Consider the following 23,221-nt stretch of genomic DNA (forward strand, 5'->3'; position numbering starts at 1 on the left):
ATCGAGTCTCTTTCCGATATCTTTCAACCCCTCTCGAGGTCGCTTCACAACCCTGGCACGTAGGGTGCCTCGATACGAGACCCCGACCTGGGTCAATTGTGTACGGGGTGTGTATGGGGATTGGTACGTGTGCCTCTCCGAAAACGACATCAGGAGTCACCGACCCCGACCCCGAGGTCAGGACCTGGTGGAAGATGCGGAAGACCCCCCCGAGTCGCCCCGAAGAGATCGAAAGACCTCATCGAGAGGAATCTCGTGGGGTAAGGGTGATATGGCAAGTCTCAAGGGGTGAAGAGGCAACCCCCCAGACATGGATTTCCCTGGAATAATATCAGGCCCCGAATTATCATCAACGTTTCACGTAGGTTCCCATTATTGGCCGGGAGGAGAAGGGGGTGGTCCAGAAGTGGGCCGGAATGCAACTAATAGCCATAATGCTCTTAGCCCGGCCATTATCTCCAGAACTACCCCCGTAACCGAGGAAAACCCCTCGTAATATATTCCAGGGTCCTCGTAACCAGGAACGGCCGTAACACCCTGATACCTTGGGGAAATAGCACCCCCAAATTTCCACCCCCCCCCCCCCAGGTTCCTTAAGTCAAAAAATTCTCCCCCTATATTTCCGAAAATAGGGTTAAGAGGTATTAAAAATAATGGGTCTCTAAAGGGGTTAATGGTAAGAAAGAAACCAGAAGGGAGAGACTGATCGCACCGTTGAAGTTATTAAAAATAAAAATTCCTACGCATCGAATACGCCAAATTAGAAGAAAATTACCATATTTCAATATCTCAAGCGTGAATTACTGCCCATACGTTATTTATAAATCCCTGAAGAAAATCTGAAATTTCGACAAAATTTCACATTTGCGCACTCCTGCACCAGATTTATAACAAATGCCCATAGAATGTTATAAAATCACAGGATTCCACTTCAACGAGAGGATGAATTAATAATACAAAGTTCAGAGAGGAGCCAGATGAATAAAAAGGTAGCAAGAGCGACCGGGGGGGGGAACCCCCCCCCCCCCTCTGGAAAAATCCAAATCGCTTGAAATCTCACCGCGGTACAATTTTTATAACAATCCGTCTCTCCCGTAAATTAATCCCCCCCCTTCCCCCCTTTCTCTTTTTGCCCCTCGTTACGTCGACTTGGCGGTTATTCGACATACGTCTCGGGGTGGGATTAAATTCCGGATGCGGCAGCAGTAACGCCGTTATAACGGGGAAAGGGGCGTTACAACGAGGGGGTGGACCGTAATAACGGAGGAAGAGAGAGAGAAAGACAGTCCGTGATTATAACGGGGCATTGGCTCTTCCTCTACCATGCTAGTAATTCCGTTTAACGGCAACGTTTCCTGCCCCATCCCTGGACTCGGGATATTAATACTAATTCCCAGGGGAATCCTGATAACGCGGGTCGAGGATCAGTCGTTAAACGACGGCTTAATGTCGCTTAACGCCGTTTAAGGTCGCTTAACGTCGTGTAAAGATCGTTTAATGCCGTTTACTGGTCGTTCAACGTCGTTTAATGGTCGTTTAACGCCGTTTAACGCCGTTTAACGCCGTTTAACGCCGTTTAACGACTTCATTTCGCCCCTCTTTCTCGAGTCCCAAGAAGTGCGAAAGTCGGGGAGGCCGGATGAGCCGGCGTTGATGAAGAGCAGAGGGTGCGGACGCGCGGCCTGATATATCGGCACGTCCGCGGATATTAATGCGTCAGATATGGCGGCCGGCTTTGTGTATTTGCATGTAAACTGCAGGTAAAGCCACGTGCACACGGACCTCGAAGAAGAAGGCGCACTTCGCATTGATTCGCGTAGAGAGAGAGGGCGCGAAGGCAACGGCGCATAAACGGCCGTTTTCTTCGGGAGATACGGAGCTGGTGAAAAATGGTCACCCCTCTCACTTACCCCTTTAGGGCCCAGAAAATCGAGGAGATCCGAGAAAGCCATTTTTTTCTTTCTCCCTCTCTGTCTACCCCTTCCTTCTTACCCTCCGGCGTGCATTTCTACATTTCTGCATTCGTATGCATATCCGGGTGGAGATGTAAATGTAGATCACGCGCGAGGGGGCGGAATCCACCCACATTGATTCAGGGGTGGAGGGTTAAGGGTGCTTTCACCCTGGAGAGAGCTTCCTAGGCAGGGAAAGAAACCGAGGAGATTATATAAATTAAACCATGGAGCCGTTAATTTTCCCTAGTGGGGGGGAAAAATCGTAAAAATTCGGCAACGACTGTTAAAGGGTTGATTTTTAGGGAGTATGGGATAATGCTAGAAATTGAAGGGGCGAATCCAGAATCTCGCAGGGTGAAATTCACCATTTTAATCCGCTTGCGAAACGCGTGTACACCCGAGTGAATTAACGGCGTCGTTACGGGCTCGCCCTCCTTATAACGGCGCCGTTAAGAGCTCCAGCGAACAGGAATTAATCTAGACGGGATTCCTAGGGATCCCTGGGGGTGCGTCCTCCGAAAGGATCACACGGTCCCAGGATCCATGAAGAATGTTTAGAATTATCGATTCGCCCTCTTAGCTCGATGATTAATTCAACGACCGAATTATTTATTTCTCGCCTCCTGTTTTCAAGTGAAAAGTGGAAATACGGGAAGATACGTCTTATACTAAAAGAAACGCGGAAGGGTCAAGTAGATTCCTACGGTCGGTAACGGCTCGCCAATTATCGAGGAATCCTTCCAAAAGGAGCGAATCGAGGAGCGCGTCGGAATGGAGATCGCTCGCTTAGAAAGAGAGGAAGAAGGGGCACTAAGAAAGAAAGAGACAGGAAAATGCAGCAAGGAAGAGAGAGAGGGAGAACCGCGAAGATCGCGACATTTGCATGCTTCCTGCAAAGGTTCCATCTCGAGCCGGCGATTTTCTGGCCAATAGTCGAGCCGTTTGGATATCGCGAGGTATCGAACGCGCCCCGATAACGCCGTATAGCGGCGTTATCGTTATCGCCCCCGACCCCCCGATTGGGTCCCGAAGGTCCATCCTATCCTCCAGGGGAATGGAAAAGTCGATTTTACAACCTTTCCCCTCTCCTTTCCATCCTACAAATCGTTTCCTAACGCGTACTTCCTAAACGACGACTTTTCCGTTCAAAGAGAAAAATATAAATGGAAAAGAATTCCGACTTTCAGGGATCCCCGCAACTTTATTCGTACGTAAGGATTCTACTTTTCCATCGTTATACCCTACTATTCATATGCAGAGGGTCGTGGAGATTTATCGTTAATCATTTACCGCCACTTATTAATATTCGTCGCATAATGGAAGAGAGGTCGCCGTTGGCTAACCGTGTGTCGCGGAATCGGGGGAGTTCCACAATTTCGCCCGGTCGTCCCTCACTGTAAATCTCTTCCTTTCTCCGTTTCTTCCCGGTCCCTTCCGGCGAATTCGTCCCCGGGTCCATACCCGAGGGTTCGGCCAACGAGATAACTCGCTTTGGCCGACATTCGTGGGGGACGTCGCCTCCGTTTCGCCCCCGCAAAAACGGCCCTCCCTCTCGGGGGGGGCGATCCCCCGTCGAGTCTCGTTAGCCCGTTTAATCCAAAGTGGAGCGGGCTGGGAAAAAGGCGCCCCTTTTAAAGGCACCCCTAGGCTCGAAGTGCACCCCCCGGTGCATATCGAGAGGGCTGGGAGGGTAAAAGTTGGGCTAATCCGCGTAGAGTATTTGAAAAAATATTTTCCTCCCTTGTGAAAAACCCCCGGGGAAAAAAATAAGAAATAATAATATCCAAGGGTTGCCTTATTAGCGTGCTCTGGGAAATTATTCGTCGAAACGGGAGAGGCGTTTTCCGCCCTTCGCCTCTGGGGAGGCTCCACGAGATGGCGAGGGGGTGAAACACGTTCGCGTTCGCCCTGAATTGAATCCGATCGACGAGCAATTAAACTTGCCCCTTTGGCTGCCAACCCCTTCCCGGGGAACGTTTCCTCCAGGATTGGATCCCGGTTTTAAGGCGACCTCGCCAATTCCAACCCCCCCACGTCCCGGGTTAACGATAAGAGCCCGCGCGGCGCCATTGTCTCGCCCGGCGGCCGAGCGGCTCGTCCTATCGAAAAGTGTATCAGACAAAAGCTGTTCCTTTCCTCGAGTGAAGAAACTTTCGTTCGGGCCGTTTTTCCATCCGACGTACCGTTCCGGAGGAAAACCGGGCAGAAGGGCGCGGCGAGCGATGCCTCGCCGCGGCGACTCCGCCGTTTAACGGCCGGCATATCATTAAGCGGCGTTCTCGTTACGGCCCGGCTGAAAAGCGCTTTCCAGCGCTCGTAAACGTACTGATATACACTCTCGGAGGAGGACCCTGGTCCCCGACTTTATCCGACTTGTAAATGGGAGCCCCACCTGCAACGGCGTTACACGCGTGCCGCCGTTATCGCGCGCAACCGGTGCGTGCCCGTTAATAAACCGCTGGACGGTGACAGCCAAGGGAAGAGGGGAATTATTCCTCCCTCTGTGTCCCTCTCCATTCCACGTTTATGGGATTAAAAAAGGAGGGAAAAGAAAAGCGAAAAAAAAATATCCAGGACCTTAACGGCGACCCCCTTCCCTGATAACGGCGAGAAGTAACGACGTTCTCTCGCAACGAAGAAGCGAATAAATCGAGGAAAACCGACTCGCAAGTGTCCCCGGGATATCCGTGGAGGATCGAGCCGCGACTTAGCGGTAATCGGGCGTTAATGATAACGCCTTAACGGCGTTAAGGGGTGTCCGGAATGCCTTCAGCTACGTAAACCTGTTAGTGGTCTCGCCGTGTCGCGGCCGGACGAGTCCGAGGCCGTCTCGTCTGATCTAACTTAATCCAATTCATAACCTCGGAGGATCCGTTACACGGCGTTATTAACGGCGGGGCTATCGGCCCCGACCTGCCGCGCCCCTTTCCTATTTCCTGGATAAAAATTCCAAGACCGGTGAAACCCATGAAAACCGGAATTAATTACTCCAATAATTTAACAGTCCTTTATTCTTTTCTAACGAAATTCGTTAAACGAAAAACGGCGAAAAGACCGTCCTCCACCTGTTCGCTGGTGTCGCGCGTTCAAAAACTCCCCTCGGAAAAATAAATACCGTCTCCCGGTATCTCTTTGAGTCCCGCCCGTTTCACGGGGCCGTTTTCCCCGTTAAACGAGGGGGAAAATAATATCCTCCGTCCGCGGCCTCGGCGTGGATCGATCGCGCCTGCGAGGACCCCCCGCGAAGTCTCTCCCCTGCATCGAGAAGGGAACAGGATGCATACTGGTGGTTACGCATAAATTCGTAAAAAAAAAATCGTACAGTTGCAAAATTCACGAAAAAAAAAAAATCACAGAATTACAAAATTCGTTACAAAAAGAAATTCGTCAAAAAAAAAATCGCCGAACTACAAAGTTCGTTAAAAAAAAAAAATCCCAGAATTACAAGATTCATAAAACATGCAGAATTACATGACTCGCGAGGGAAACCAGGGTTGGAAAAGCTAGTCGCTAAGAGTAAGAGAGGTCGCGCTAACGACGTCAAAGGGAAAAAATCTGTTTAATTGAAAAATGTACGGAAAAAATCCTGTCGTCCAATTACTCCTAGATGGGGATCCCGAAGTCCTGGCATAGGGATCGAGGGAGTCCTGGCCGGAGGATGCAGCAGCCCACAGGAGCGCATTCCAACCGGCGTCTCCTCTCCAGCTGCATCTCCGAGACATCCGTTAGGGGCCGGTCCCTGACATTTTGGAACCGGTCCGTAGGCCCTCTCACCTCTCTCTTCCCCCCCGATGTTCCTTCTCTTTAAAGTCCCTTACGAAATCCGCGAATACCCGGAAAAATCGGCCCTGTAACGCCGCTCCACTTTGCCGCGTGCGTTTCGTCGGTTGCGCAAACCCCCCCCCGACAATTGCGCGTGGTATGAAACAATTGCGAGTTGTCGCGCAATCGCCGGACGGATAATAAAGTTGCGTCACGTGGCGTGGCGTCGCGTGGGACGCGCGGAAGAGATCCTCGGTTATCGTGCGTCGAGGGACTATCGAATGACTATCGAACGTACTACGGGCTCGTTCACCAGGTAGAGGACTCTCATTCACTATCCCTGACACACTTTGGGAGAAAAATCTCGGAGAAATTCCCCCACCCCATTTACCTGGAGAGGCGTTTAACGACGCCGTGTAACGAGCGCTCGTTATCTCTCTTTTGTATATAACCTTGAAACCGTACCAAGAAATTTCCAAGCTTTTAATTTTCTTTCATACACTTCATACGGAATTTTTTATCCGATCATTAGTCCCATGGTTGTAGGCGTTTAACGGCGCTCGTTATCACGCTTTGGCATATAATCTTCAAACCGGGCCGAGAAATGACCAGGGTTTCAATTTTCCTTTCATATACTTAATAGGGAATTTTTTATTCAATTGTTTAGGTTCACAGATCGAGGCGTTTAACGGCGCCGTTAAACGTCTTATCTCTCCTCGGTGCGACCTTGAAATTGGGAAACGATTACCGGGATTTTTATATTTACCTTTTCTATTTTTAACCCGATATAGATATATTCGTCCCATAATTCATTTCGTAAAAAGAGACGGCCGTAATTTCGCGGGTGATATCATTCGGCGATAAGGGCGATATCGCGGTTATCAGTGCACGCATCGACGTATCGGGGCACCGATACTCGATTTACGGTCGGGCCGCTGGCCTTGGGAGATCTGGAGCCAGCATCCAGCGGAATTGCGCGTCGGTTATCATCCTTCGGGGCGCGTTATCAGCTGTGAGCACGTCGCGCGCCAAATCGAGCCATTGACGTACTGGGGTCAATCGATGATAATCGCCGTTAACAGGGAATTAACCAGCTGATCGAGGAGATGCTCCTCGATGGACCACTCGACGTGGCTAGACCCAAACTGAACTCCAACACCACACGAGAGATTTCTTAAACTTTTTCCGTAGTTCATTTTTTTTTTTTGTCCAATCCCCAGAGTAGAGTCCGCGACAAGTCCACGGCAAGTAAATACACGATAAGCCCCCTTGAACCAATTACAATTTATAAAAATAAACGGCATGAATACCCGCCTGCCAAGTACGCGTATGGTAATTTCCTGACTTTTCGAGGTTTCTCGGGCAGAGTCCCGCGCCAAGTGCGCAAGTGAAACCGAACGCCTGCCCCAAGGCGGCGCGTCGCCCGGTGGAGTGGCGCGCCAAGTACCCCGGCCGGGAAGTAACGGGGTAAAAATAAAAAGGTCCGAACAGTGGAAAGGGGAGTTATCGACGTCGGTGTAAACGCTCGCAATACGGTCCACGCGTTTGTGCGGAACCGTTAAGTTTTACGGGCTGGCCAGTACTAAACCGCGTTTCGGAACGACTCCGTCAGCTTCCCCGTTAGCCGCGTTGAACGGCGGGGAAAGAAGTGTGCGGCCTCGAATTTCACGTTTCGGAAATTCAAAATCCTCAAGAAACCGGGGGGGATAAACAAAAAAAAATGGGGAAAGAAGAGAACTTGAGCTTCGCTAAAGCGCGCCACGCGGCGAACAGTGGAACCACCCGACGGGGGGATTTAATTCCGCTTGTCCATCGGGTGCACTTCCGGCACCAAAAGTGCATTCTGGAGCATCGCATGGAATCCTCGGTAGAGACGGAATATGGTAACGAAGCGTGGCGAATATTGGCTTCGTTAAAAAAACGGACGCAACGGGGAGGGGGAGGAGGAGGAGGAAAACGGAAAAGGCGCGTCAAAGGACGCGTCACCTGTCGCACGTAAAGAGACGCCGTCGCGTCTGGAGACATTTAAATTCGGGAACTGCATATTTAAACAGCGTTTCAGGAAAGAGGAAATAGAGTAGAGAGAGACGAAAGAGGAAATAGAGAAGAGAGACGTGGATACGAAAATCGGGGACGAGGTGAGCCTGGTCAGGGTCTAGGGACCCCAGAAGCGGCTCCGGGGAAAGGCATGGAATTCGCTACAACTTCCTGCATGACGTAAACTGCAACTTCCGGTCTACTCCCTCCCCTCTCCCTCCCACCGCCCATTTCGTCCCGCTCTCACCTCCGTGATTAGGCGACCTCGGTCGCGATTAGCCGACCTCGTGGGAACGGGAAAAGAATTCATCGTCTCGATGACTTGCCTGAAGAATCCTTCAAGAGGGGGGCGAGAACAGGGGGATATGAGTTTGGTACGATGACGAAGTTAGGAAACCACGAGTGTCAATGAAGTCGTGAGAAATCATGAAAATCAGGAAATCGTGAATATCGTAAAATCGTCAAAAATTGTGAAACCACGGGGGGAAAAAAAAGTCATGAAAATTATGATTTTATGAGATAACGCGGAAGAAATCCCGCGGACCCTGAGAATCGCGAAGCCTTGAAGTCCGGATATCACGAGGTAAGGAAAAATCACGAGAATCACCGGAGTCATCGGAGTCATTCCCGGCCCACTGGGTGGGGCCAACAATCGAGGTTAGCTGAAAGCCGTCAACAATGCGACAATGCCCGGGGCACCACCCCGGGGTCCCACGACAACGGGGACCATTATTCCCGACATATGTTCCAGGGAGGGGCCCGAATTTCGAGGGGAGGGAGAGGGGGTCCTCAATAAGGCGCGACAAAAGTCCCGGCTCGCGCCGAAGCGACAATCGTCCTGGAAACAATGGAGAACCCTCCCCCCTTCGAGGGGGTCTTCAGGGGCACTTCCGATGCCGGGCAAGGTGTGCAGGAAGAACTTTCGTAATCCTCGCCATTACGGATTTGCCGGTAAACGTCGGTCTCTCCAACGAGTGGCGAGTCCGAAGAACACCCTGAAGAGCCTCCTCGCATGGCGTCCATCGACCGAGGGTAGTTATCGCGAGATAAGCCTCGGCGGGGTCGTCGTCCCGGAATCCCATTAGATTACCCCGCCATATCGAGTCCGAGATCCCGGATCCCGTAGGACTCTTAAGGGAAAGGACGTCATGGCGATCGCGATTCCGATCGCAATTAGCGAGAGTGCCGGTCCACAGGGGGGGTGGAAGAAATCCGGGGAGTACCCTACCCGAATCATCCTGAAAAGTACCTTCAGGACCACCCTGGAGACCACCTTGGAGAAACCCCTAGCCTCTCTCATCGATCTCCACCTTCCCCGGGTGATAGAATAACCGGAAAAGAATAAGGGGACCACGGCAATGGAAGTCCCGATTATTTTCCCAGAACGTGGAAGCCGCGTCCCCCCGGTAACGTCGACTCGGCGCAAACAGGGCGGGAGTAATCGAATCGCGGGGCTTTTAACGGCGAGTAAGCGGTCGTAACGAGGCCGGCCTCGCCGTCGACGTAACGAAACGAAACGAAACGAGCGGCGACCACGGGGACCGGAAGGGCCAATTTATCGTGCGTGCAATTAACCCGCAAAACGCGAGCTCGCGGATCGCCGGTGCAATTGCATCCGCCCGGTTTCTGCGTCAGCTCGAAATGGTCCCAACCTCGAGCCCGAAAACCTCTCCCACCAGGATCTTCCCCGAACTTTGCGCACCCTCTGACCTGCTAATCAAAGGCAGCGCTCCCTAATTAACGGAGATTCTTTTTTTCTTTTCGAAAAATCTATTTTTAAAGAGTCTCACTCGACGGGATTCACTTCCGTCCGATAAGTCTGAAGAGGCCCTGATAGAAAACGAATCCCGAAGAGAGAAGTCCGGGGCGAGAATCGAAAAACGCATCCGTAAAGTCGACGGGCCGGGGGGATGGGTCTGTTCGCAAAAGAGGTTAATTAGAGCACCCCCCGCCCCCACGATTCCCCCGTAAAAGAGCGCTCGTTACCCAGCAGGGGGCCATTTCGGAGCAGCCGAGTAGCTCGAGTCCTTAATTGAATCTCCCCCAAGATTTCCATTTTTTTTCCCGGGGGAAGGCGGATTTCGAGTCGCGTTTTTGGATTCCACGTGTGTAACTATACGTGTATATATATATATATGGACCCTCACATGGGTCCAGAGTAAATATAGACGTTCTAGTTGGCGCGCGCCACGGCGCCGTTTTACGCGAAGTGCTTAATAGAGGGGGAGTGGGTGGAGGGAAAGGAGGAAAATAGTGGAGAAAATTTTCAAGTGATTTCGGGGAAGGGGGCGAAGGTGGGGTTCGTTTTCCCGGGACCGGGGAGCTGCGATCGGGGGTATCGACGATCGACCCTCCGGGGGCGCTTGCCCCCGTTTGGCCCCTAACGAGCCGGTGGCATTATTAATCGGCCCCTAACAGCGCAGGGGGGAGCTTCCATCCTGGATGGGACTAGAAAATTATTCATCCCTCTCAGGGGAAGTCTGGAGGCGAAACTGTTGCCCCTCTCTACACGTGGGGCAGAGAGGCAAATTGGTACGAGGTTCGCGGGGGGTCGAAAACTAGAACTGGCTTTTGAGGAAGTTCGGGGGGTGTCCCGACGGCCAGGGGGTCTTCTCGCATAGAAGGAGAGAATAAGAATCGATCTCCTCGCGTTTCTCTCGACGTAGGGGTGGATCTTTCGGCGCCACCCCAAGAAGGGGGGCGAGTCGCCCCCCGTCATCTCCGAGCACCTCTCAGGACCCGATGGAATTATTAATCGCCCCTTAACGACGGCTGCCCCCCTTCTCTAAGAGGGTAGGAAAAATTATTCATCCCCCTACGAAGGCCGTTCACCTCCCCCCTTAGGGCGCAGACTTTTTCAGGGGCGCCCTTAAATTTCCGGGGGGGGCGTCGACCGGAGATCGATTATGGGGTAAGAAAGGCCACCCCTCTCTCATTTATATCGGCGAGCTCGGCTTTACCTGTTGCTCGAGGGTGTTGATTTCCGCGGTCTCGCCCGCCCCAAACCCCGTAATTCCGCGCGAGTTTCCGGCGGTTTCTTTCCTGGGGGCAAGTTCGCCCCGGATATAGCCAAGGGTGTCAAAATCATCCCCCTCCCCTCCTTGGATTCCCTTGTTACGATGCAACTACGACGATGCACCTGGAGAATGCAACTGCACCGGGGCATCCTCGCGCTAACCCACATTCTCTTATAGTAAAAATCCGCAAACTGGTCTTGCGCGGCCTCGCGCCGAGAAATCCCCCTTCTCTCTCTCTTTCTCTCTTTCTTCTCATCCATCTTCTCCTTTATCTCCCTTTTCCTCATCGATGCCGGACACTGATCGATCGATCGAGATGAAGTCGCGCCGGCACGTGGCGGACTCTCCTCGAGATTCGTAGATTCGTGCATTCGCAATTTCGCAAGTTCACGAATTCACAAATTGGTAAATTAGAAAATTCGAAAATTGGTAATATCGAAAATTCGTAAACAAAATTTGTAAATCCGTAAACTCATAAATTCGTAAATTCGTAACCCCGCATAATACCTAAACGCCCAAACACGTGGATAAGTACCAAGGTATCTAAGTACCTAAGTACGTAAGTGCATAACCGCATAAGTGCCTAAGTGCATAAGAGCCCCCCCCCCCCGTAGAGGGAGAGGGCAGATCGGGAGAGAAAAGGAGGACCGCGCGTCCCACTTGCGGTACCGAGGCCGAGCCTTCGCCTTTATTTCTCCGGGTTTGTCTTTCCTCCTCCTCGGTCTCTCTCTCTCCCTCTCCAGTTTCGGTCCCCTCTCCCCCTTCTAGCGGACTCCGTAGTTGAAATCCGATGACACGGATACTTCGGACGCCTCGGTCATGACGTCGTACAACGGGACTTATAGTGGCCCGATGGAGGGTAATTCCCCCTTTTACATGCCCCCGCCCCCCGCAAACCTTGCCTTTATCCTCTCCCTCGATAGAATCGACTCCACTTTAATTTTCCCCCGTTTCTCCTCTTTTTTAAACAATTACTCCCGAGACTCGATCGCGACCTCTCCATCGATTCTCCAGCTATCCTGGCTTTGGTGGATTTTTATCTTTTGTGAAGAAAGGGGAAAAAAAAGGAAAAAGAAGAAAAGTAGGAGCGGGAACAAATGTAACTCCGCGTAATGGTACTTGGAGGGGCCCGATGTAATTCCACCCCCTTTGCATACCCCCCGCAAACTTTACCTTTAGTCCCTCCCTCGCGATACAGAGAGAAAAAATCCACTCCAATTTCCCACACTTTTTCCTCTTGTCGATAATTATTTCCGGGACGCTCTATTGATTTTTCGGTTTCGCTCGTTTTGTCGTGTCTTTATCTTTCTTTTTTTTTTCTCCGGAGGAAAAGGGGGAGGGATCGGAATAAATGTAACAGCGGTTCGACGCGCGGAGAACGGTTTTCTCCGGGAGAGAACTTCGCGGCCGCACTCGCAACGGGACTTCGGAGGAACGGCTAGAAATCCGATGATTCGGTGACAATAGCTCGCAGTCGTGTGCGTGGACGCGTTAACACCCTCCCGAGGTGTGATATAAAAATAGATAAACCCGTCGGGACGTCCGGAGTAGGGTTAAAAAAAAAATCGCGCCGCGACGTTTCTCCACGTTTCTATCGTGAACCCCGAATCAGCTGATCAGCTGATCGGCGTGCATCATACCCATATGCATATACGCGTTTAAACATTTAAAAGTGACGGTGTAAAGAATAAATAAATTAAAAAAAAACATTACAACGGAAAGGAATGAAGAAAGAGCATTGTTCGCGATTTTTCTCCACGTTTTTATCCCAAAGCCCGGATCAGCTGATCGGCCGATCAGCTGACCGCGCGAAGCCTGGAGGCGGATAGATCGATCGATCCCCGGAGTCCGATATCGGGGATCCCGGATCGATTTCGAGGTTTCCGTGGGAACAGCCTCGGCTGTAGGATTGCGCAATCCTTGACGGCGGTCCAGAGCTATTTTTCGATCCACCGAAACCGCGCCTCGTCGGCGTTATTTCGAAAATCGAGTCTCTCTCTCTCTCGGCGAGGTGTTGGATTTCCGAATCCCACGTCTAGAGGAGAAGAATTACGCGTCGGGATCGATTTTACATTTTGACCCCTTGCCGTTCTTTCCTCCTTTTGTTTCTATTTATTCCGGAAAAGTTTCTCGCCGAGAGGAGGAAATAAATCCCCCCCGGGATTTCATTAGCCGAGGAGGAGACGTGCCGGAGTTTAAAATGGTTTCAGCATAATCGAGTAATAATGGAATTTCCTCGAGCGGGGTGAAAAGGATTAAAAAAGCATTTTTTTTTTTTCGGCAGAGAGGTGGGAGCGATTTTTGGATTCCCTCCCTTGATTAGGATTTAATCATTGAAACACTCCCCGCGGTGAGGAGAAATTAACAATGAAGGGGGGTTATCAATAAATTTCCCATTTCAATGTAAATATTCTCAACGACAATCGAAAGGGCCCGAACTAACCTAAGTACTCCGTGATAACCCGACATCGCGTTATCGTCCCCGATACAATTTCGCCGAGTCTCGTCTCGGGTGTTCCCTCGCCGCGATAAGCGCCTATCAAAGTGGCCCCGGGAATCGCAATTACCGAATCCTCGATGGCCCTCCTTTGCCCATCGAGCCATCCCCATTATCCTGCGGATCGATGCCGATTGTATTTACCCCCAGCAGCGATGGCTTCCTCCCCTGATTGGTGTATTCACGCCGCGTCATAACGCTTTTACGCGGTCCCGCACCGAGAGGGCCGATTAAAGTTCGATAATTGAAGGACCACCCCCTCCCAACCCTCGATATATCGATCGAGAGAAGGCCGAGATAACAAATCCGCGAGCAATTGCCGGGGAAAGTCGAGAAAATCGGGAAATTCATCTGGCAAATAAAATATTTTTTTTTTAATTACCATATCAAAAAACTGAACCGTAGCAGAATTGAGGCCAATAGGTTTGAAGAATGGAGATCTTTAAAATTGCGTGAAAAAAAACACCTGTTGCATGATTAAATTTTTGTGCGGTAAACTACTGCATTGTAAAAATAATCAAATATTTGCATTTGAGGAGGGTACTTGCTCGATGTTAATTACGCAAACAGGCAGGTATTTTCAAAAATGGAATGGTTAACCGAACGACTAACCATCATTTAACGGTGAAACCGAGACCTGGGTAATTGCTATTTGAGGCGAAATTTATTATCATTTGATTTAAACCAGTCAATAGTTTATCGATGAGTGATTGGCTCTAGAGGCACTACCCCCACGTGTTATGGCGCACCGTGCCGCGTTTTCCCATCGACATGAGGACGATCAATTTCCCTTCGAGAGCTACTTTTAGGACGACCTCATGACCCGGGGTCGATATGCGACTCTGCCCCGTTCGGAGACACCCCGGGGGTGATTGCCCCCGGAAGGACGAAATCGTCTCTCTAAATCCTCTCTCCAGAAAATGTTTAATATTCTCAATATAGATCTACAAAATCTCCCTCTCCTAAAATATTGAACACCCTCGGCACTCATCTATATTACAATTAATAATTATAAATTACGAATTATTTAAAGGGATTCGAGCATACGAAAATAAATGGACGAAGTCGTACAGAAATTCCCCGTTAAAAAATATTTGAGATCATATATTAAGAATATATATACATATGCATATATGCTGCATCCACGCGACGGCGTTTGATTCATTAGAGCGATTCGCGCAATTCGTGACCTAGGTCATTAAAATTCCCTAGGCTCCCCAGAAAATTTCTAAAACCCTCCCCCAAGGTGAAAGACCTTGACCCATGCAGCATCTCCGCGGTCCTGTGGATTTCCTCTCATCCTCGACGTACCAAAATTACGTGACGGTCTCAAAGCCGCCTACACACAGCGAAAGACTTCGTCGCAGCTGTGTACAAATAATGAATCGTTACCTGAGAGCCAGATCATACGTACTGTACTTCCCGGTCCAGCAGCTTCCGCAGATCAGGCCGACCTTCCCGCCCATCTTCGAGCCCGGAAGCGGCGCGCCAGGGTCCTCTCACCTTATTCTTTCCTCACACTTAGAACCTCCTCTCGAGGTCGACTCTTCGCTCGCGAGTCGACTCGGAGGAAGAGTTCCGCGGCGCGGGAGGGGCGCGGAAATCGGGCGGGCAAAGTCCGGCCGCCGAAAGCCGATCGTCGCGCGCGCGAGCGCAGCCCCGAAGCGCACGTGGTACCGCTCGAAGCGCCACCGAGAGACTGACTGCCGCTGACTCGCGGCCGAGCTCTACACCCGATCGCTCGCGCGACCGGCCGACCGGTCGCCGCCACCTGGCGGCGGAACGGACGAACTATCGGAGCCTCTGATTGAAGCGGAGATTTAAATTTACTTTATTGACTGATTGAATGATTGCCTTTATACGTGTACTCGCGCGTATGACTTTTTGACCGAAACGCCAAACTAAGACAGTTTCTTATTGGTCCAGTAATTTAATTTAATTTTTTTACTCATTGAATGATTGTCAATAAATGTGTATGTGTAACGTATGGACTTTGGGAGGGTGTGTGTGGGTTTTCTGACCGTGTGTATTTATTTGATGGGCAGGATCGCACATCCTGAGGAATCGTCTTTGTTTCTGTTCTCTTTGGGAAAGGGGAAATGGAGGCGCACGAATCACTCACCTATCGACCTATCGAACCGCGTTCTCCGATATCGCGAGACCCTGAAGAGGCCCACCGAATGAGGAATAATTCGATTTTCTTCCCGATAGAAACCGCGACTCGAGGCAATCCCAGATTCCGTGAAAGTTTAATCTTAATTTCCTCCTGGTGGAAGGAAAGGAGAGAAACGGGAGGGGTCGATTTTCCGTGAGTTTTCTTCGGTTTCCTGAAGAGCTCGCGAAATAAATCAGAGAAAAAATATATATATATTATATACATTCGCGAAGGCTTCAATTTTCAATGAGTTTCTTAGTCCGTCCTTTTTCCTTCTTCTCGCGTGTTGGACGTTCCTCTATTTTCGTCCGGAAAAAAAAACGAAAGAAAAACAGCGGAAGAAAAATTCGCGCTTTCGAAAAAAATCGACGAGACTCCTGGACGCGATCCACCCTGGAATTCCTTTCCCCCGAGACCAGGAATCCCGAAAATAGCCCGGGCCCCGGGAGGTGAACGAACCTGTTAGTCGGAAGATCGGCATGACCGGTGGGCGAGAACAGGATCCTCTTCAAGGTCTCTCTCGGAAGGACCAAGCCTCGTATCTCCTCCTTTTGCCGGCAATTGCCCGAAATCCCTCGCAACCCTTTCCCCCTGATTTCCGAAAATCGACAGCCAAGGCTGAAAATCCAAGGGATTTAATCCCACGTCCAGCAGGACTCCCCCACAATCCAGAATAAGGACCAGCGTCCGACTTTTCCCAGCCTCCACTTTCCGGATCCCCCTTATTTTCCGAAACTCCCCCCGGAACAAAGGGATCCCATTTTCCGGAAGTGGCTGCAGACACAAGGAGCATCCTTTGTCAAGGAGCGAACATCCTCGGGGAAGAGGACGTCTTATCACGCCTTATCGCGCCCCTCTCGAAGACCCCTCCCCACGTTTCCCGAATTTTCCCGAATTTTCCGACAGCAGGACAGAGAAAAGACTCGCCGGTCTCCAGAATGTGACATCGCACGTGTATATTGTCATCCGAGTCACGCATTCGGCCCAGTTGGCCATTGTGTATGGTGTACATATATACAGTGCATGTGCGCCGCTCCTAGTCGATGGCCTACATGATTCTAACTATATACAGGGTGGTTGGTCCCTAGGACCTCGGAGACCCCGAAAAGGGCCCTGAAGGTCCTGAAGACCCTAAAAAAGATACCGAAGAGGCGCCTCCACTAACTTCTATCGACGCATCCCGGGTGTCATTTGGCACACCGAGGGTCTCACGTGGATTCGTATACTTGTCTAGAGTACATGTACATACAATGTGGTCCAGAGCGTCTCGACGCCAGCTGGCCGAATGCCTGAACGCTTTGCCGAACCGTTCTAATCCCTGGACCGCCAGGAGCGCAATGAAAAAAAAAAAAAGAGAGAAAAAGCGCTATTTGGTGCACCGAGAACGGCACTCGGCCATTTTGCTCCATTCCCACATTCGCGGAAAGTGGGGACAGAGCCGGAGAAAAGGACTCGAACATGTCCGTGACACGTCCGTGCAGTGATGGAAATAAAGCTCTCTCGGTCTCACATCCGACAGTTCATAAAATAAGAATAACCTCCCCGAATTTTTTCAAAATTCGATTAAAAAATCCACACGAATTTATGCATCATCCTATTAGATTCATTAAATCTATTACCTTGCATAGATTTATTAAATCTATCGGAATGACAATGAGGAGACATTAAATTCCACTGGATCACGGACACGTCACTGACGCTCCGTCCGATGCGCCCTACATCTTGCGTTCTCCAGGCCGGAACTCGCACGATCGTTCGAGAAATTCGACGAGACCCGTGTCAATCGATTCTGCGTATACATATCTCTTAAATAAAAATGAGGGAAAGGGTTAAAACTCGATTCGCGAGTCGCGTCGCTAGGAAAGTCGTTCTCCAGGCGGTTTGGAGAACGCTTCCGGTACCGATAGAAAGGTACCGGAGGGTTTTCAAAGTGCGGAAAGGGGGAACTCCATTAAATTGTGCTCCCGGTGTTCTAATTGCGAGGTAAAGTGCGAGAGAAAACGGTTCTTGCTTAGATGAGTTGGAGAACCAAGTCTAAAAACGGAGTCCCGTGCTCCTTGCCGAGGAGCCCCAGGTCGCAAGATGGCGATCTCAACGCCCGGGAGGCGAGTTTAGTCGTCTTGGTCGAGTTTTTCTCCCCGTTTCCACACAATGCACCCATTTTTGCTCCCGGAGACTCGAGCTCGACCGGTGTTCCAACTGGCACCTGGTTCCCGAGGGAAGAGAGGAGCATGGCCCGCGAGTTGGAACGCGCGCTCGGGGCCGAGTCTTTACAAAGGTCCTCGCAAGGCTCTAACACCGGAACAACCAACGCCAAATCAATTATTCCTAACCACCCATTTCTGAAAAATTAGGAATTCGACTCTCTTCCCTCGGAAATGCGCCATTTTGTCGGCTTTGGTTGTTTCAGTGTTACGAAAGGAAAAGGGGGCGAGGGGGGTTCGCAGGTACTTTGGTGGGGAACACGATGGGGGACGCTCCCCCCGACTCCACCCGAAGTGGGTGGGTCGGATCTCCGCCACCTCGCAGGGGGGAGGCCGGAGAACGGGCCCCAAGGTGGCTGTTCGGCAACCTCTTCAGGGTCGGTCTCGGGTGGCGGCGGGGACCAGTTGGAACTCGGTCGGCTCAGGGTCTTCGACTGTGCCTGCGGTAGATCCACTCACCTGAACCTGGCCCTGGGTCCTCCAGGTCGTTCCCGGGGGGGTGTCCCTTGGGACCCCCGGGCTGGTCCCCGCGCGCCTCCTGGGGGGTCGGCAACCCTCGCCCCGAGTCCGCCGTCGAGGTGCGCTGCCGTTCCTGGAGCAAGCAGGCGCTCGACAGGAGGTCCCATTGACGGAGCTTCTCCCGGTCGAGCTCGAACGGCGCGGACGTTGACGTAGAGGTTCGCGCCTCCGGGCCCGGCCGAGCCGGGGGAAGGTTGCCTTCCGCTAAAAAATGCCGCCCTGAAGAGGTGCACCTCCTATAGGCCTCGTTTTCAGGGTCCCACACGTAGCCGCCGACGCCGACGCGGTCGTAGACGTCCTCGGGGTCGTCCTTCTTGGTCGTCACGTCTTCGCCGGATCTCCTCTTCAGAGTCCCTAGACCCCTAGCCTCTTCAGGGGACGACGCGTTCCTCCTCAGCGCAGCTACGCTGTCGTTCACGTAAGTCGCCCCTCGGGTCAACTTGACCCTGCCCCTGGACTCCCTGGGTTGAGGGAGGTCCAGGTTCTCCAGAGACCTGGCGTGTCGGAGGGACACCCTGCGGAGGCTCTCCCTCCAGAGAGAGTCTTGCTCCCAGGGGTCCTCCCCCTGGAAAGTATCCGCACGATTGGAGTCCTCTGCAGGCCCTGAATCCGGAGCAGCGGTTCTGGACTCTGGATCCAACCCTGAAGGGGTTTCCGAAATCCGAGTCCTCCGCTCCACCAGGGATTGCAACCCAGCGTCGTCTAGGAGTCCCTCCAGGGAACGGGATCTTCTGTGAGACGTCTGCGAGGTGGTTGGAATCTGGGGCTGGGACTCGAACTTGTCTCTCAGAGCCTGAGGGTAGAGGTTCCTGGCGATGAGGTCCTTTGGGCTCGGGTCTGGGAGCGGATCCGTCGACTTCACCCTCCTCAGGGTGTCCGCCTCGTAGAGGTTTCTCTTATCCACGAGGCCGCTTTTGCTGGCTGCCAGGAAATGGGTAAACTGGGAAGTCTTCCTCAGCTCTGCAGCAATGCGCCTGGCCTCGTCGATGTCCACGACCTGGATCTGCCTGGGCATGTGCCTGGAGATGGGATTCACCATTCTGCCGATATCGTTCCTCTTGTTCAGGATGGAGTCCCCTCGCTGGTTGTTCAGCTGGGGAAGTCTGGGAGTGTGGTGGGTCATCGGACTCGGTCTGGATGACTCCATCCCGCTGCTCCCGGCTTGTAGATCGGAGTAATAGTAAGGAGCCCCGGATTGATCACTCTGACCTGGTCCGGGACCAGGTGGACCACCTCCGCCCACCCCCGGGGAGTGCCTGGTCCTGGGGTTGGCCTTGACTGTTGACGTCGATGGTGGGTACTGACTGGAATCCTGGCTAGAAGAGGACCTATGGTTCGGCGAAAGCGGCGAATACCTGGTAGAGTCCTGACTAGCCTCCCTGGAATGGTTCCTGGTCACTTGGTTACTCGAAGAGTTACTTGAAGACTGCGCACTTCCTGGCCTCTGGCTCAGACCTGACCCTGAAGCCGGTGCTGAGGAAAACGGCGAGTAGCAGGAGTCTCGTCCAACGGGGACCATGGAACTGCCTTGAACACCTTGAAAAAGCTGACCGCCCTGGTGCTGGACACTCTGAAGGTGGCCCTGTCCACCCTGAATAACTCCACCATCCGACTTCATCGCCGGGGAGCCTCCAAGGGGCGAAAAGCTCCCCACGTTCTCGTAATGCGCATCCCCTGTGAAAGACTGGGAGTGCTGATGAGCAGGTGGAACATCACTGACTCTCATCGCTGGCAAACTACTGGCAGAGCTTGTCTTGCTGCGCGCGCCGTACTTCAGGAACGGCTGGTCCAGGTTCATCTTCCCGGTGCCAAGGTCAGGGTACGCGGTCTTCTGCAGCTTCTCCGAGGCGAGTGTGTTCTCATTGAACCCGTAGATGCCGTTGTAACTGAGGTCCTTGGCGTAGAGGTCGACGTTGAAGGCGTCCCTCGCCTGCAGCTCTTCAAGGTACTGGTCAAGGTCGATGCTGGTCCCGCCGTCGAAGCGACTCCCTAGGGACTCCAGCTCGTCCAGGCTGTCCAGGACCTCGCAGACTTCATCGCTGACCGGCCTCCTCTTCATCTGACGATGTCGCGCCTCCTCTTCAGGATTCCTGAGCTCGACCGAGTCGCTCCCGGACACGCTCTCCAAGGATATCCTGCTGTCCCTGAAGGTGGAGCTGACGGTGGCATCGGAGAACCTCGAAGGAGACCCATGACTCTCCACCTGACCCGTCGGCTTGTTCCAGGACTTCGGGGACTCCGTGCTGGAGGAATTATCCCTGGTCAGAGTAGACCTTGATGACTTCTTCTCCAAGATGTCCTGCATGTCCAGCGAGTCCAGGTCGTCCAGGGGAGGTGGAGAAGTGGGAATCGGAGGTGGAGACACCAGCTCACTGTCCGAAGAGTCGTGCAGCTCCGCCATCAGCGCTCTGCTGGCTCCAAGGTAGTACGAGGCAGGTCTGAAGGTATCAGACAAACTAAAACGTGGATGACGAGGAGCATCCAGAGAGTCCAGGTCCTTGGAGGACTCGTCGTCCGCGTCGGAGCTGTCCGACTTTAGGGTGGTCAGAATGTCCGGGAGATCGCTTCTAGATGGAGCCTCGACACCCTGGTCCCTCTTCTTGGTCTTCTTCAGAGTCCCTTTCTCCTCCTTCTCCGCCAGCTGACTCACCTCCATGTACACCGGCTCCATCTTGCTGTCCGCCACCCTGACGAACTCGTAATGGGGAGTGTCCAGGGTAGAGTAATCCCCGGAATCGTGTTTCCCATCCTCGTTGGGCGCCAGCAAGGAATGGCCCATCCCGTTCTGCGTCATCTCCACGTAGGAGCTCTCCTCATGGTCCAGGTCCGCGAAGAGGCTCTCCATCATCTTGGAGTTGGGCCTGTCGTCGTTGTTCGGATCCAGGATCGCTTTTCTCGGGGTCATGGGAAGGTAGTGCTCTTCAGGGCTGGGCTCTTCAGGGTTGGGTGAAGGACTTGGCGCGGCACTCTCTCCGGAAAGTCGGTCCCCGTGGGTCACCAGAGACTCCGACACGCTGAGTCTGTTGTATCCTGGAGGTTGGACCACGTCGAGGTCCTCTGAGGCCAGGACGCGTTCTCCAGGCTTCCCTGGAAGCTTCCTTCGTCTTCTCTCTAGGTCCCTCTTCCTCTTGATGGTCCCTGTGTACTCTTCCTTGCTCTCCACCCCGGAAGTTGCTCTTTTCTCCTCCTCTTCCGCATCCTCTTCGACGTCCTCTTCGTCGTTCTCTTCATCCTCTTCCTCGCTCCTTTCCCTCTGGTCTACCTCACTGCCCGTGTCGTACAGCAAGGTCTCGGTGTCGCTGAAAACTCCTCGATGTTTCTGCGCCTCTTCGTCGCGTTCATCCTCCTGCATCCTCACCTGCTGTGACTTCCTCTCGAAATCCGCCAGAAGGTCCTTCACGGTTTTGTTGGCGTCGTTCCGCTGTTTCGAGTCCTCCTCCACCTGTCTACCCACCTCCTCAGGGTCTTCAACTTCCCCCAAAGCGAACTCCCGAATGGCAGACCCGTTCCTGGTGGACTCTAACCTGGAAACGTGGGCCTCGGTGGCCTGGGGTGGCGACATCTTCAGGGGCTCCTGCATGGCCAGGCTCTCCTTCCCCTGACCTTCCTCTCCAACCTCGAAGGACCTTATCCTGGACCTCACCGAATTCAAGGACTCCGACGTACACCCTTCCTCTCCCTCATTTTTGACATCTACATCTTCACCCCTAAGGAACTCCTCGACATCTTCTTCCTCACCCTGGTCCCACTCTTCAGGATCGTTCCTCGACTCCCACTGCACGCTTCTTCCTTGCCAGGACTCTCTAGGCAGGACCCCCGCCAATGTGCCCATCTTGCTGACCTCGACCTCTCTGGTACCACCTCTTCCTCGATGCCTACCCTGATCCGATGACCCTGGAGTACCCGGAGAGAGCCCAGGGTACGTCGAGGGCGTCTTTAGGATCCCGCAGGGCTTCTTTGAGACACTCTGGCAGGTGTCGGCGAATTGTTCCGGGGGCTCTGGTTTTCTTGGAGACCTTGAAGAGGACCTGGAAGACCGGCCCTGGTGACTCGTGGGGGATCCGAAACCGATCTCTTCGTACCCGGTGTCTGGTGGGATGCAGACCAAGGAGGGGTCCGAAGAGGGCGTCCTGGACTGGTTTCCTCTCGGTCCTGGAGGTCCTGATGACGTCCCTGGGGGCAGGACCTCTTGGAGGGGGCGAATTCCCCCCGCAGATTGGTTCTCGTGCCCGGAAGTCCCGGATGATCGATCCTCCCCAAAATGACGGGGGCTCCTTACTGCGTGCGAGGGTCTGCGCGAACGCTTCCTCCGGACATCGCCCAGCTCTGGGTTCCCGGCGAACAGAGATACGTAGGTCGGATTATAGGTTGACACCTACGACCCTTTTTGCCCACCTCCAGAATGGCCTCCTAGTGCTAGGGAAGGTTCCAGGACCCTGGACCGCCGAGGACCGCGATCGGAACTAGAAATCTACTCTACCACTCTCACTCAAAAGGAAAGTGTCCGATTGAAAATAACAGAATTAAATTTTCATTTACCTTCGATCACCATATATTAAGGTGATACGAAAGTGTCATTATATAGCGTCAAAATATAAATAGAAAACCAGGGATATGTCCATCCTCTTCCAGGGAACCTCTGTCGAGATGATCCCGGCGGTCCTGGGGGAGAGATTAATATCCCAAAATCCTGGCAGTGTTAGTGGGTCCTGCGGCATGCCATGCTCCCCCTACGAGTCCAACCCCAAATCCCGGAGCTCGCGAATTAATTGCCAGCGGTCCCCGGCATCGTTAGACACGAAGGTGTTAATTTCCCCGTTCACCATTCAGCCCAGACCCAGCAGCAGCAGAAAGGTGGAGCCCCCCCAAGGAGTCTTCGAGGTGTACCCTGAGGCACCCTCGATAGGGTACGAGTCAACGTATCGACGAGTCATGGGGTCGCCCCCTCTTCAGGGTGCTCGTTATCGTTTATTAGGATTTATTAAACTCGTTACACAGAAAAGAAAATAGGTGGGGAGCGGTCCTCTTGCCGAAGATACCTGACTTTTGTTAGTCGATGCAGTGGTTACGCGCGT

General features: G+C 52.6%; 1 protein-coding gene across 6 annotated transcripts in view; it reads right to left on the reverse strand.

Moving 5' to 3' along the window:
- Positions 1-23,221, reverse strand: part of LOC105699284 (serine/arginine repetitive matrix protein 2) — a 56,030-nt gene that overhangs the window by 25,934 nt on the left and 6,875 nt on the right. The window lies entirely within an intron of this gene.

Source organism: Orussus abietinus, unplaced genomic scaffold, assembly GCF_000612105.2.
Source record: "Orussus abietinus isolate OABI.00-Male unplaced genomic scaffold, Oabi_2.0 scaffold8, whole genome shotgun sequence".
In the NCBI taxonomy this organism is placed as follows: Eukaryota; Metazoa; Arthropoda; class Insecta; order Hymenoptera; family Orussidae; genus Orussus; species Orussus abietinus.